We start from the raw sequence: 13,525 nt of genomic DNA on the forward strand, positions 1-13,525 counted from the left end.
TCTGGTCCTCTGAGCCCGTCACTATAATACTTGTGCCATTTCATTGGAATTTGTTTGAAGTATTTCCACTGTGTTCGTAGTCCTATTACTCAAGATAAGCATGAGGTGTATTATCCCTGATGTAGAGTATGTTGTGAAATTTCTTGTTTTGCATCAGCATTCAGTGCAATACATAAATTGCAATAAGACATAAACATACAGTGTAAAAAATAAATAAGCAGTGGAAAAGGAGAGCAAAAATAGTGAGGTTCACAGGTTCATTCACAGTTCAGAAATCTCAGCTCTAAACTCAAAAATTAGTTTAGATATATAGGTAATTCAGTGGCCAATGACAAAGGCAATCATTTTTTGCTGCTTCACCAATGGCTTTTCTTTCATCATAAAATCTAAAGATGGCACCAGAGGTTTTGTTTGGACCTGGGTGACTTCTTCCAGTTCATCCGTGAAACAGTTTCATTGTGTCCAGTGCTCCTGGTGTGGCCTCCTGTGCATTGGTGAGACCTGACCTAGATTGGGAGGCCGCTTTACCGAGCAGCTACGCTTCATCCGCCAGAACAAGCGGGATCTCCCAGTGGCCTCCCATTTTAATTCCACTTCCGATTTCGATATGTCCATCCACGGCCTCCTCTACTGTCACAATGAGGCCACACTCAGGTTGGAGGAGCAACACCTTATATTCCACCTGGGTAGCCTCCAACCTGATGGCATTAACATCAATTTCTCAAACTTCCGGTAATGCCCTCCCCCTTCACCAATCCCCATCTCCATTTCCCTCTCCCACCTTATCTCCTTACCTGCCAATCGCCTCCCTCTGGTGCTCCTCCCCATTTTTTATTTCCATGGCCATCTGTCTCTTCAGCCCCTTCTCCAGCCCTTATCTTTCACCAATCAACTTCCCATGAGGTAATGTTCCAGCTATATCAGAACTGTATTCTATCTGCCACTTTTTGACCATTCTCTGAATCTGTCCAAATCTTTCTGCAGACTGCCAGCTTCCTGCCCCCGCCACCCATGACAAAATAGCTGATGACTGGTGCCCTATTTATTATCCAAAACATTAATTTGCCCCACAACTGGTGCAGGTGGCTGCAGTGTTTACAACCTACATTACGCACTGCAGAAGCCAACAAGTCTTTTCCAACTGCAGCTCCAAGGCCTATTACCTTTGTCATCCAGTCGGATGTAGACCACTAGACCATAAAACATAGCAGCAGAATTAGGCCATTTGGCCCATCGAGTCTGCTTCATGGCTGATCCAATTTTTCTCTCAACCCCAATCTCTGCCTTTTCCCCGTGTCCCTTCACTCCCTGACCAGTCAAGAATCTATCAATCTCTGCCTTAAATATACATAAAGATCTGGCCTCCACAGCTGCCTGTGGCAGAGAATTTCACAGATTCACCACTCTCTAGCTAAAGAAATTTCTCCTCCTCTCTGTTTGAAAAGGACACACCTCCATTCAGAGGCTGTGTCCTCTAATCTTAAACTCTCCCACCATAGGAAACATCCTCAAAATGCTGGAGGAACTCAGCAGGCTAGGCAGCATCTGTGGAGAAGTTGATGTTTTGAGCTGAGACCCTTCAGCTAGTCTGGAATTAAAATGGGTGGCCATTGCTTTTTCTGGTGGACAGAGTCTCACTGATATAGAAGGCCACACCAAGGGCACTGGACATGGTATGTGACCCCAACAGACTCACAGATGAAGTGTCGCCTCACCTGGAAGGACTGCTGGGACCCTGAATGGTAGTGAGGGAGGAGGTGTAGGGGCAGGTGAAGCACTTGTTCTGCTTGCAAGGATAAGTGCCAGGAGGGAGTGGGGAGGGACGAATGGTCAAGGGAGTCAAGTAGGGAGCGATCCCTGTGAAAAGCAGAAAATGGGGGGTAGGATTAGGGAAAGATGTGCTTGGTGATGGGATCCTGCTGGAGATGGCAGATACCATGGAGAATTATGTGCTGGACACGGAGGCCCCTACCTGCCCCTACACCTCTTCCCTCACTACCATTCAGAGTCCCAGCAGTCCTTCTAGGTGAGGCAACACTTCATCTGTGAGTCTGTTGGGGTCACATTCCGCTGGAGATGGCAGAAACCATGGAGAATTATGTGCTGGACACGGAGGCTGCTGAGGTGGTATGACAAAACAAGATGGACCCTATCCCTGGTAGGGTGGCGGGAGGATGGGGTGAGGGCAGATGTGCATGAATTGGAAGAGATGCAGATGAGGGCAGCATTAATGGTGGAGGGAGAGGAGCCCCTTTCTTTGAAGAAGGATATCTCTGTTATAAGAACATAAGAAATAGGAGTAGGAGTAGGAGCCCATCGAGCCTGCTCCACCATTCAATAAGATCATGGCTGATCTGACTATGGACTCACCTCCACCTACCTCCCTTTTCCCCATAACCCTTAATTCCCCTACTATGCAAAGATCTGTCTAACCTTGTCTTAAATATATTTACTGAGGTAGGCTCCACTGCTTCATTGGGCAGAGAATTCCACGGATTCACCACTCTCTGGGAAAAGCAGTTCCTCCTCATCTCCATCCTAAATCTGCTCCACTGAATCATGAGGCTACGTCCCCTAGTTCTAGTCTCATCTACCAGTAGAAACAACTTTCCTGCCTCTATCTTATCTATCCCTTTCATAATTTTATATGTTTCTGTAAGATCTTCTCTCATTCTTCTGAATTCCAGTGAGTACAGTCCCAGGCAACTCAATCTCTCTCAGACCAATACCCTGATCTCTGGAATCAACCTGGTGAACCTCCTCTGCAACACCTCCAAAGCCAGTATATCCTTCCTCTAGTATGGAGACCAGAATTGCACACAGTACTCCAGTTGTGGCCTCACCAGTACCCTGTATAGTTGCAGCATGACCTCCCTTAAGTTCTGGAATGAAAGGACTCATATTGAGATCAAATATGGTGGAGACAGGGCAATTAAGGGAAGGGGACGTTTTTACAAGTAACAGGGTGGGAAGAGGTATAGTCGGGGTAACTGTGAGAGTCTGTGGGTTTGTAATAGACATCAGTGGATAAGCTGTCTCTGGAGACAGAGACAGAGAGATCGAAAAAGGGGAGGGAGGTGTCAGAAATGGATCAGGTAAATTTGAGGACAGGGTGGAAGTTGGTAGCGAAGTGGATGAAGTCAATGAGTTCCGCATGGATGCAGGAAGCAGCATCAATGCAGTTGTCGATGTAGCGTAGGAAAAGTGCGGGATGGCCACCATTGTAGGCTTGGAACGTAGACTGTTCCACATAGCCGACAAACAGGCAGGCATAGCCTGGACCTATACGAGTGTCTATGGCTATACCTTCTGCTTGAAGGAAGTGGGAGGAAGCAAAGGAGAAATTATTAAAAGTGAGGACAAGTTCCACTAGGCGGAGAAGAGTGGTGGTGGAGGGGAACTGGTTGAGTCTGGTATACTGTGTCCAGTGCTCGTGGCGTGGACTCCTGCATATCGATGAGACCCAACGTAGATTGGGAGACCACTTGGCCAACTGCCAGAAAAAATGGGATCTCCCAGTGGCCATCCATTTTAATTCCACTTCTCATTCCTATTCTGCTATGTCTGTCCATGGCCTCCTCCACTGTCGTGATGAAGCCACACAGGTTGGAGAAACAACACCTTGTATTCTGTCTGGGTAGCTTCTAACCTGATGGCATGAACATTGACTTCTGAACTTCCGGTAATGCCACTCTCTCCTACTCTCCTTCACCATTCCCTATCCTCTTTTCCCTCTCTCACATCTCCTTGCCTGCCCATTGCCTCCCTCTGGTGCTCCTTCCCCATTTTCTTTCTTTCATGGCTTCTGTCCTCTCCTATTAGACTCCCCCTTCTCCAGCCCTGTATCTCTTTCACCAATCAGCTTCCCAACTCTTTACTTCACCACAACCCCCACCAGTTTCACCTATCACCTTGTGTTTCTCCCTCCCCTCCCGGCACCATTTAACTTTACTTTTCATCTGTTTTTCTCCAGTCCTACTGAAGGGTCTCGGCCTGGAATGTCGACTGTTTACTCTTTTCCATAGGTGCTGCCTGGTCTGCTGAGTTCCTCCAGCATTGAATTTGCTTGAATTTCCAGCATCTGCAGCTTTTCTCTTATTTGTGATAGGGAACATCCTCTCCACATTCACTCTACTGAAGCCTTTCACCATCCAATGGGTTTCAATTAGGTCATCCCTCATTCTTCCAAATACTAGTGAGTACAGGCCCAGAGCCATCAAATGTTCTTCATATGACAAGCCATTCAATCCTGGAATCATTTTTTGTGAAACTCCTTTGAACACACTCCAGTTTCAACACACCCTGTTTAAGATAAGGGGCCCAAACCTGCTCACTATACTCCAAGTGAGGTCTCACCAAGACTTCATTAAGTCTCAACATTCCATCCTTGCTTTTATATTCTAGTCCTCTTGAAATGAACGATAACATTGCACTTGATTTCCTCAACTCAGATTCAACCTACAAATGAATCTTTAGGGGATTTCCAAGTCCCTTTGTGCCTCAGTTTCTCTCATTTAGAAAACAGTCAACCCTTTCAGTTCTTCTACCGAAGTGCATGACCATACACTTCCTGTCACTGTATTCCATCTGCCAATTCTTTGCCCGTTCTCCTAATCTGCCTAAATTCTTCTGTAGCCTCTCTGCTTCCTCAAAACTACCTGTTCCTCCAGCTATCTTCGTATCATCTGCAAACTTTACAACAGCCATCAATTCCATCATTCAAATCATTGATATATAAGGTTAAAAGAATCTGCCCCAACACAGACCCCTGTGGAACGTAACTAGTCACCAGCAACCAATAAGAAAAGGCTCCCTTTATTCCCACTCTTTGCCTCCTGCCAATCAGCCACTGCTTTATGCAGGCTGAAGGTGAGTGGGAACACTGCCTCAGGCAATGTCCTAACTCCTACCCAACTATAGAAAGCTTCAAAACACTGCAGTGGTTCAAACAGGTGACGCATCAACACCTCCTCAAAAGCAAACAGGGATGGGCAAAAAGTGCACACTTGGCAACATGCATATCTCTAACTCTTGATTCATATTTCCCAGGGCTCTATTCATTTTGAACAAGGCAGGTGGGGCTCATCAGCCATGGTTGGCAGCTCACTTAGGAGAAGGAAAACTCTGATCTCAAACCTCTGCTGCCTTGCGATGGGAAAGGCTGTGGAAGAGAAATCCAGAGCTGGAATCCTTTGGGCAGTACGACTTTGCTGACTGGCAGCTCCTGTGATGCGTGTATCTGTCTCTGCCGTTCCTTTGGATTCATCAGCTATGTGGAGAGGGGGAGCCTGCTGCATGGGAACAGTTTGCTCTACGTACCGTACTGCCCTGGCTTGTATATCACATGTACAGCTGGGACGCAATATCCATGGTTGACACCCACCAATGAGGGCCTCAAATTTGTCCTGAATCTTCAGCTTAAAACAACATTGTAAATAGTCGTTTATAGTTTTTGGTTAAAGCTGCCATGTAGTACATGCAGAAACCTTAAGAAACTCAACTTTAATTGGATATGAAACTAAAGAAAATATTTCAGATGTATTATTTGGTGATGATTGGAGTAGTTATCCTTGAACCATTTCAATGAAATAGAAGCACTGGTGAGGCCTCACTTGGAGTATTGTCAGCAGTTTAGGGCCCCTTATCTTAGAAAGATGTGCTGAAACTGGAGACGGTTCAAAGGAGGTTCACGAAAATGATTCCAGGATTGAATGGCTTGTCATACAAAGAGCATTTGCTGGCTCTGTGCCCGTATTCACTAGAATGCAGAAGAATGAGGGATGACGTCCTTGAAACCTATCAGATGGTGAAGGGCCTTGATAGAGTGAATGTGGAAAAGGTGTTCCCTATGGTGGGAAGATCTAAGACCAGAGGACACAGCCTCAGAATAGAGGGGTGTCCTTTTAGAACAGAAAGGAGGAGGAATTTCTTTAGCCAGAGAGTGGTGAATCTGTGGAATTCATTGCCACAGGCAGCTGTGGAGGCCAATTCATTGTGTATACTTAAGGCAGAGATTGATAGATTCTTGATTGGTCAGGCATGAAGCAATACAGGGAGAAGGCAGGAGATTGGGGCTGAGAGGAAAATTGGATCAGCCATGATGAAATGGCAGAGCAGACATGATGGGCCAAATGGCTTAATTCTGCTCCTATAACTTATGGTGTTATGATCTAAGTAAAAATAAAGCCCCCCCAAAATCGCAAAAAGCACTGTGCTAATTGATTTTCACTGAAAAGTTAAGAAATCAATAATAAATGTAAATCTTAATGTGATGAAAAAGTAGCACTGATTCGGAATATCAACTCCCAAACAAGTTCATTTTTAATAACATTTAGAAGATTGACATCTATGGAGGTTTTATAGATTTTTTAAAAAGTTTCAATGGGGAAGATCGGCTAGAGAAGAGAAGCTAAGTTGTTTAGGAGTAAAATAAGGAAGCAGTTCATCATGAAAGCCAAATAGAATCCCATCTGTCTTCCGCAAACAGCAATTGAAATGTTCAAGGCTGCTCTCATTAAATCTCAGTTAGAGAAGGATATCAAGGCAAGTGTAAAATTTAGATACTAACAAGCCTTGATTTAATTGAATTGAGAAACATTTGAAGATTTAGGGTAAATGTGGGATTGGGGGTGGGCTAAGGAAAGGGCAGCAGTTAGCATTCCAGGTTACAGGTAAGATGGAAGTGGAGGGGAGCAAGGACGGGAGTTACTTTCTTCATTAAGGACAACATCACAGCAGTAGTTAGAGATGACATTACTGAAGGATTGTCTGATGAAGCTTTATAGGTGAAAATGAGAAATGAGAAAGGGATGATCACACTATAGATCACCAAATAGACCCTGGGAATTAGATGAACAAATTGCAGGGAGATTTAGGAGAGTTTTAAGGATAATAGAATTATCATAGGAAATTACAAGTTTTGGAATGTTGACTGGGATCACCACAGTGTTAAGGATCTAGATAGGGTTGTATTCAACGTATTCAGGTAAGTTTCCTCAGGCAGTATATAGTGGACCTTACAAGTAAGGGCAAATCCTGATCTACTTCTGGAAAATGATGAAAGGCAAGTGACTGAGGTCATACTCAAGGGGCACTTTGGAGCCATGGACCACAGTTCTGATAGTTTTTAGATGAAGACAGAGACCTAGTCTGTAGCTTAGAGTTCTGAAAAGGGACAAGGCGAATTTTAACGATATTAAACAGAAGCTTGCAAAGGTTGATTAGGCTTGGTTGTTTGTGGGCAAAGGAGCTCAGGCAAGTAAAAGGTTTACAAAAGCAAGTTAGCAAGAGTTCAAGGATTATTTGTTCCTGATGAAATAAAAGGCAAAACTGCTGAGAGTTGGGACCTTTGGATGTCAAGGGATAGTGTACATCTGGTTGAGAAATAGAAGGAGGCTTGGGTCAGATACAGCAGCTGGAGTCAAACAAGTCATTGGAGGTATATGGAGCATTCTGGATTATACATAGGATGCTCAAGAAGGAAATTAGGTAGACCAAAAGGACCATGAGAAGGCTTTGGCAAGAAAATGTAAGGAAAATCCTGAGAGACTTATCACGTATATTAAGGGGAAAGGAGAGATCAGGGAGAGAATAGGTCTCCTCAAAGAGCAAGATAGAATTCTATGCATGGAGACGCTAGGGATGGACAAAGTTCTGGAAGATTATTTCTCTTCAGTTGTTACCATGGAGAAAGACATGAAGACTTGGAAACCTGGCAAAGTTGTTCAAGATTTTTTGGAAGCATTTTGGGATGTATGAAGGTAGACACTTCTCCTAATCTGGACAAAGTATATCCAAAAATTGTGGGAGCCCTTGCTGTGATATTTGTAACTTTACTAGCCTCTGGCCAGCTGCCAGAGATGCCAGAAGACTGCAGGATGGCAAATGTTGTGTCTTTATTAAGAAGGACTGGAATACAGAACTGGTGATTATAGATCCATTCATCTAATATCTGTGCTAGGTGAATTGCTGGAAAGCAGGTTGAAGGATAAGATATATTTACTTTTGGAAAGACAGGGGTTGGTTAAGGTTAGCCATTATGGCTTCATGCGTGGGATATCATGTTTTAGGAATTTGACTGAGATCTTTGATGAAGTGATGAGGAAGGTTGACAAGGGGAGGGTGGTAGATGTGGTATTATATGGGTTTCAGTAAAGCTTTTGAGAAGGTTCAGCATGATAGGTTGCTCTGGAAAATTAGATCACATGGCATCCAAGGAGAGCTAGCAAGCTGAACGTAAAACTCAGTGAATGATGGGAAACAGAGTGTGGAAGGATCCAGCCATCTCCACCACAGGCACATTCCTCCTTGAGGACACCATCAGATCATTGGCCCACCATTGAGGACCTCTTAAAGAGTCGGTGCTTCAGAAAATCAGCATCTATCACTAGACATCCTCACTATCCGGGACATGCCCTCTTCTCACTTCTACCATCGGGGAGAAAGTGCAGGAGCCTGAAGACCCACACTCAACAATTAAGAAACAGCTTCTTCCCTGCTGTCATCAGATTCCATGAAAGCTACCTCATTATAATTTTTTGCACTATTTAACTATTTTTTGTAATTTTATAATCTATTTTAAATAATGTATCCATCTTGTAATTTTATCATTTTTTGTCATAATAATTTTATACCTTTGCACCATACAGCTGCTACAAAACATAAGATTCACATTATAAGCATGAGAAATTCTGCAGGTGCTGGAAATACAAAGCAACGCACACAAAATGCTGGAAGAACTCGGCAGGTCAGGCAGCATCGATGGAAGTAAATAGACGTTTCAGGCTGAGACCCTTTTTCGGGATATAAGTTTCACATTATGTAAGTACGTGATAATAAGTATGATACAAATTTCCAGATCTGAAGAATGTTTCTGAGTCCAGAGGTCTGTGATTGGCGCTGGGCCTATTATTATTTGTCATCCATATTAATGATATGGATGAGAATATGTGAGGAATAATTTATAGGTTTACAGATGACACTAAAATATATTAGAAAGGGTGTCAAAGGATACTGGGAGAAGGCAGGAGAATTGGGCCAAGAAGGGTAATAAATCAGCCACATGGAATGGTGCAGCAAACTCAATGGACTGAAGAGCCGAATTGTGCTCCTATGCCTTGTGGTCTTATGACCTAAAGTATGTGATGTCGCAGATAGTCAAGAGGAGTGACTAGAATTGCAGTGGGAATTTGATTAGCTGGGCCTGTGGGCTCAGGAATGGTAAATGGAATTTAATTCACTTATGTTTTGGAAAGGCAAATCAAGATAAGAAGTTTCCATAGAATGAAAGGAGCCTGGAGTACTGGTGCAAAGTTTCCTTGAAGTGGAGTCACAGGTAGACAGGACAGTGAAGAAGGCTTTTGGCATGTTGGCCTTCATCATTCAGGGCATTGAATATAGAAGTTGGGAGATTCTGAAGTAATTGTACAAGATGTTGGTGAGGCTACGCTTGGAGTATTATGTTTAATTTTGGTCACCTGTTATAAGAAAGATGTGATTAAATTGAAAAGAGTGCAATTAAAGTTTTATAAAGACGTGGCCAGGACTGATGGGACTAAGTTATAGGGAGCGGTCAGACAGGTCGGAGCATAGGAGACTGAGACATGATCTCATAGAAATATATAAAATCATGAAGGCATAGATGGGGTGAGCAATCTTTTTTTCAGGGTTGGGGTACTGAAAACCAGAGAGCATAATTTTAAGGTTAGAGGTGAAGGCCCTTTCTCTATGCTGTACAACTGAGTGACGTACTCCTGCTACTATATAAGATTAAAAAAGCTAACATTATATATTATGAAATGAAAAAGGAAGCTATTGCAGTCTTTTTTCTTGAGGTTGTAGTGTATGATAATTTGTTTACTGTCTTCCTTCCACGTTCAAGGTGATGATTTTAACCACATTAGTTGGTATTTCAGCCTCTCTTCACTGGCACTGGCTATTTGTGGTATACTGCCTTTGTCCTCTGAACATGCATTAAACCAAGACCAGAGTTGAACCATGGCTTCTGGTCATTGAATTACCTGTTTATCTAAATGAATTTAACATGTTTTTGGGCAAATATACTATGAAACAGACACTCATGTTACACACTAGGGCCTGCATGGTCTGGTGGAAGGATATTCACAGAATATTCAGAAGTCTAAATCTCCACCAGGCTCCTAAACTGGTGTGATTAACTTCAATCACACTCTTCTGAACTGATTTTACAGCCTATAGTCTCACTTCAAGGACTCTTTACAACACATTCTCAGTATTACTTTTTATCTGCATAGTTCGTCTTCTTTTGAACATTAGTGGCTTGTCAGTGTTGTTTATGTGCAATCATCATTATGGTATGTACCATGTTTTATGATGTGGGCAATTGTGGTCTACATGACTATGATGATTCTTGGCAAATTTTTCTCCAGAAGTGGTTTGCCATTGCCTTCTTCTGGACAGTGTCTTTACAAGATGAGTGACCCCAGCCATTATCAATACTCTTCAGAGATTGTCTGCCTGGTGTCAGCAGTTGCATAACCAGGACGTGATATGCACCAGCTGTTCATACGATCATCCACCACCTGCTCCCAAAGCTTCATGTGACCCTGATCGAGGGGCTAAGAATGTGCTACACCTTGCCCAAAAGTGACCTGCAGGCTAGTGGAGGGAAGGAGCGCCTTACACTTCCTTTAGTACAGACGTACCTCCACCCCACCACCCAATGTGTATATATAGGTTTTCGTAAATTACATTTTTCTGTAAATACCTGCAAGAAAATGAATCTCAAGGTAGTACAAGGTAACATATGCGTACTTTGATAATAAATTTATTTTGCACTTTACACCAGAAAATTGGTTGTCTAATTCTCACTGGTAATGAATGGAATTGGACAGTTGGGACGCTGATCACTAGGTATATTTTTCCTGCCTGTTTCCTAAATCCTTCAGAGGCCAAAGGTATATTAAATTAACCCTTGACTATACACTGATATTTATTTTGCCTGATTTCATATCAGTGTTTATTTCTATGTTAGGCAACCTTATAAACATTACATAATGGAACCTGACAGTTTATTGGGAATGGGGGAGCACTTTGATTAGTTCTGTCCATCCAGTTGCTCCTAGCTGATTCATATAAACGATAGAATATTGTGGTGAATTAGTGGCAGTACCATTGAACAAAAGGAAATAAAATGTCATTTCAATGCTTACTGCCTTGCATTTGTTTAAAGCAGGCATTAGCTTCTCCTTGTGAGTTTATTCTGAATGTTTCTGAAGTTCATCTAAAACTTTGACAAACTCTACAGAGGCGGAGTGGAGTGGAGTGGAGTGGTATGGAAACACTAATGCTCAGGAATGAAAGAATCTACAGAAGTGGGGGATACAACTCAGGCTGTTACAGGCAAAGCCTCCCCAACATCGAGCACAGCAACATGAAAGCAGCATCCATCATCAAGGACACCCCCCCCCCCCCCACCATTCAGGCCGTGCTCCCTTCTCGCTACTACCCATCAGGCAGGAGATACAGGAGCCTTAGGTCCCACAGCACCAGGTTCAGGAACAATTAATACCCTACATTCATCAGGGTAGTGAACCAGTGTGGATAATTTCACACACCTCAACGCTGGACTGACTCCACAACCTAGAGTCTCAATTTCAAGAACTCGACAACTCGTCTTTTCAGTACAATTTACATGCTTTTTAATTGTTTATTTGCATAACTTGTCCTCTTTTTCCACATTGGTTGCTTGTCAGTCTTTGTTATTTATAGTTCTTCATAAATTCTTTTTTTTGTACTGTATATGCCTGCAAGAAAATGTATCTCAATGAATGGCGACATATATATATATACTTTGATAATAACTCGACACAGCTTGTACTTTGAAGTTGCATTTCAGGTTGTCACATATTTTTTGACAATCTGAGGAAGATATAAACAGATCTGATCAAGAGAATTATATCTGGCTCAGTCTCACAATCATCCTTTATCAGGTTGCCTTCCAGAAGTTAAGAAATAGGTGCAAGTAAGAAATTATGATCTGCATAACTTCATTTTCATAACAGTAGACAAACAAACATTGAGAATTAAGAATATAGAGTCCCTCTGGTCCTCACCTATCACCCTACCAGCCTACAGATCCAACGTATAATCCACTGTATCTTCCGCCACCTCCTATGGGATCCCACCACCAGCCACATCTTCCCCTTCCCCCCACTCTCGGCTTTCCGCAGGGATCGCTCCCTACGCGACTCCCTTGTCCATTCATCCCCCCCATCCCTCCCCACCGACCGCCCTCCGGGCACTTATCCCTGCAAATGGAAGAAGTGCTACACCTGCCCCCACACTTCTTCCCTCACCACCATCCTAGGCTCCAGACAGTCCTTTCAGGTGAGGCACCACTTCACCTGCGAGTCAACTGGGGTGATATACTGTATCCGGTGCTCCCGATGTGGCCATTTATACATTGGGGAGACCCGCCGCAGACTGGGAGACCGTTTCGCCGAACACCGGCACTCAGTCCTCCAGCAGTGGCGGGATCTCCCTGTGGCCACACACTTCAATTCCACAGACCACTCCCACTCCGATATGTCTGTCCATGTTCTCCTCTACTGTCAAGATGAGGCCACACGCAGGTCGATGGAGCAATACCTTATCTCCCGCCTAGGTAGCCTCCTTCCTGCCGGCATGAACATTCAACTCACTGACCTCCGTTGATACCCCTGCCCCCCCTACCCCCATCCCTATCTATAATTTCAGTCTGGTTCTCTTTCTCTCTCTTTTCCCCCCTCACTATAATCTCCCCCCAACCCTACCTTTCTTTCTCTTTTATTTCCCATAATGCTCCACCCTCCCCCCAGCCCATTTCCCTCCAGCCTGTCATTTCCCAGCTCTCTACTTCATCCCTCCCCCCACTTCTTATCCCCCCTCGACCATCCCATGTTACTTCACTCCTGATGAAGGGTTTCGGCCTGAAACGTCGTCACTACCTCCTCCCATAGGTGCTGTCTGGCCTGCTGAGTTCTGCCAGCATTTTGTGTTTTTATTGAGAATTAAAGATGCTATTTAGGTCACAGGCACAAGACATATGTTTACTGAAGAGCATTTTCAGGACTAAGAGACAAAGGTTGCAAACTTGCAACAATGATTACCTAATACCATCTTACAAATAAGTTGTTAAATGTATGACTCACATTTCTGCTTATAACAAATGTAAGAAATCAAATGGATCTCTTCAAGGAAATGCCAAGTTCTTCCCAGTGACCTGCCTATACACTCAGTACAGACTTTATCTGTACATAGTAAAGTGGTATGTTTGAAGTCTTTTGCTGTCGTAGCCCATCCATCTTCAATGTTCAATGTGTTGTGTGTTCAGAGCACACATGGTTATTTGAGTTACTGTCAGCTTCCTGTCGACTTGAACGAGTCTGGCCATAAAGATTTTTACTTCCTGATGCTGTGAGATGGAGGCAAGAAATAAATTTCCAATTTAAATCTAATTCTAATCTCTGACCTCTTTCATTAACAACGGTTCTTCTTCCACAGGACT

The sequence above is a fragment of the Hypanus sabinus genome, chromosome 13 (genome assembly GCF_030144855.1).
Source record: "Hypanus sabinus isolate sHypSab1 chromosome 13, sHypSab1.hap1, whole genome shotgun sequence".
NCBI lineage: Eukaryota > Metazoa > Chordata > Chondrichthyes > Myliobatiformes > Dasyatidae > Hypanus > Hypanus sabinus.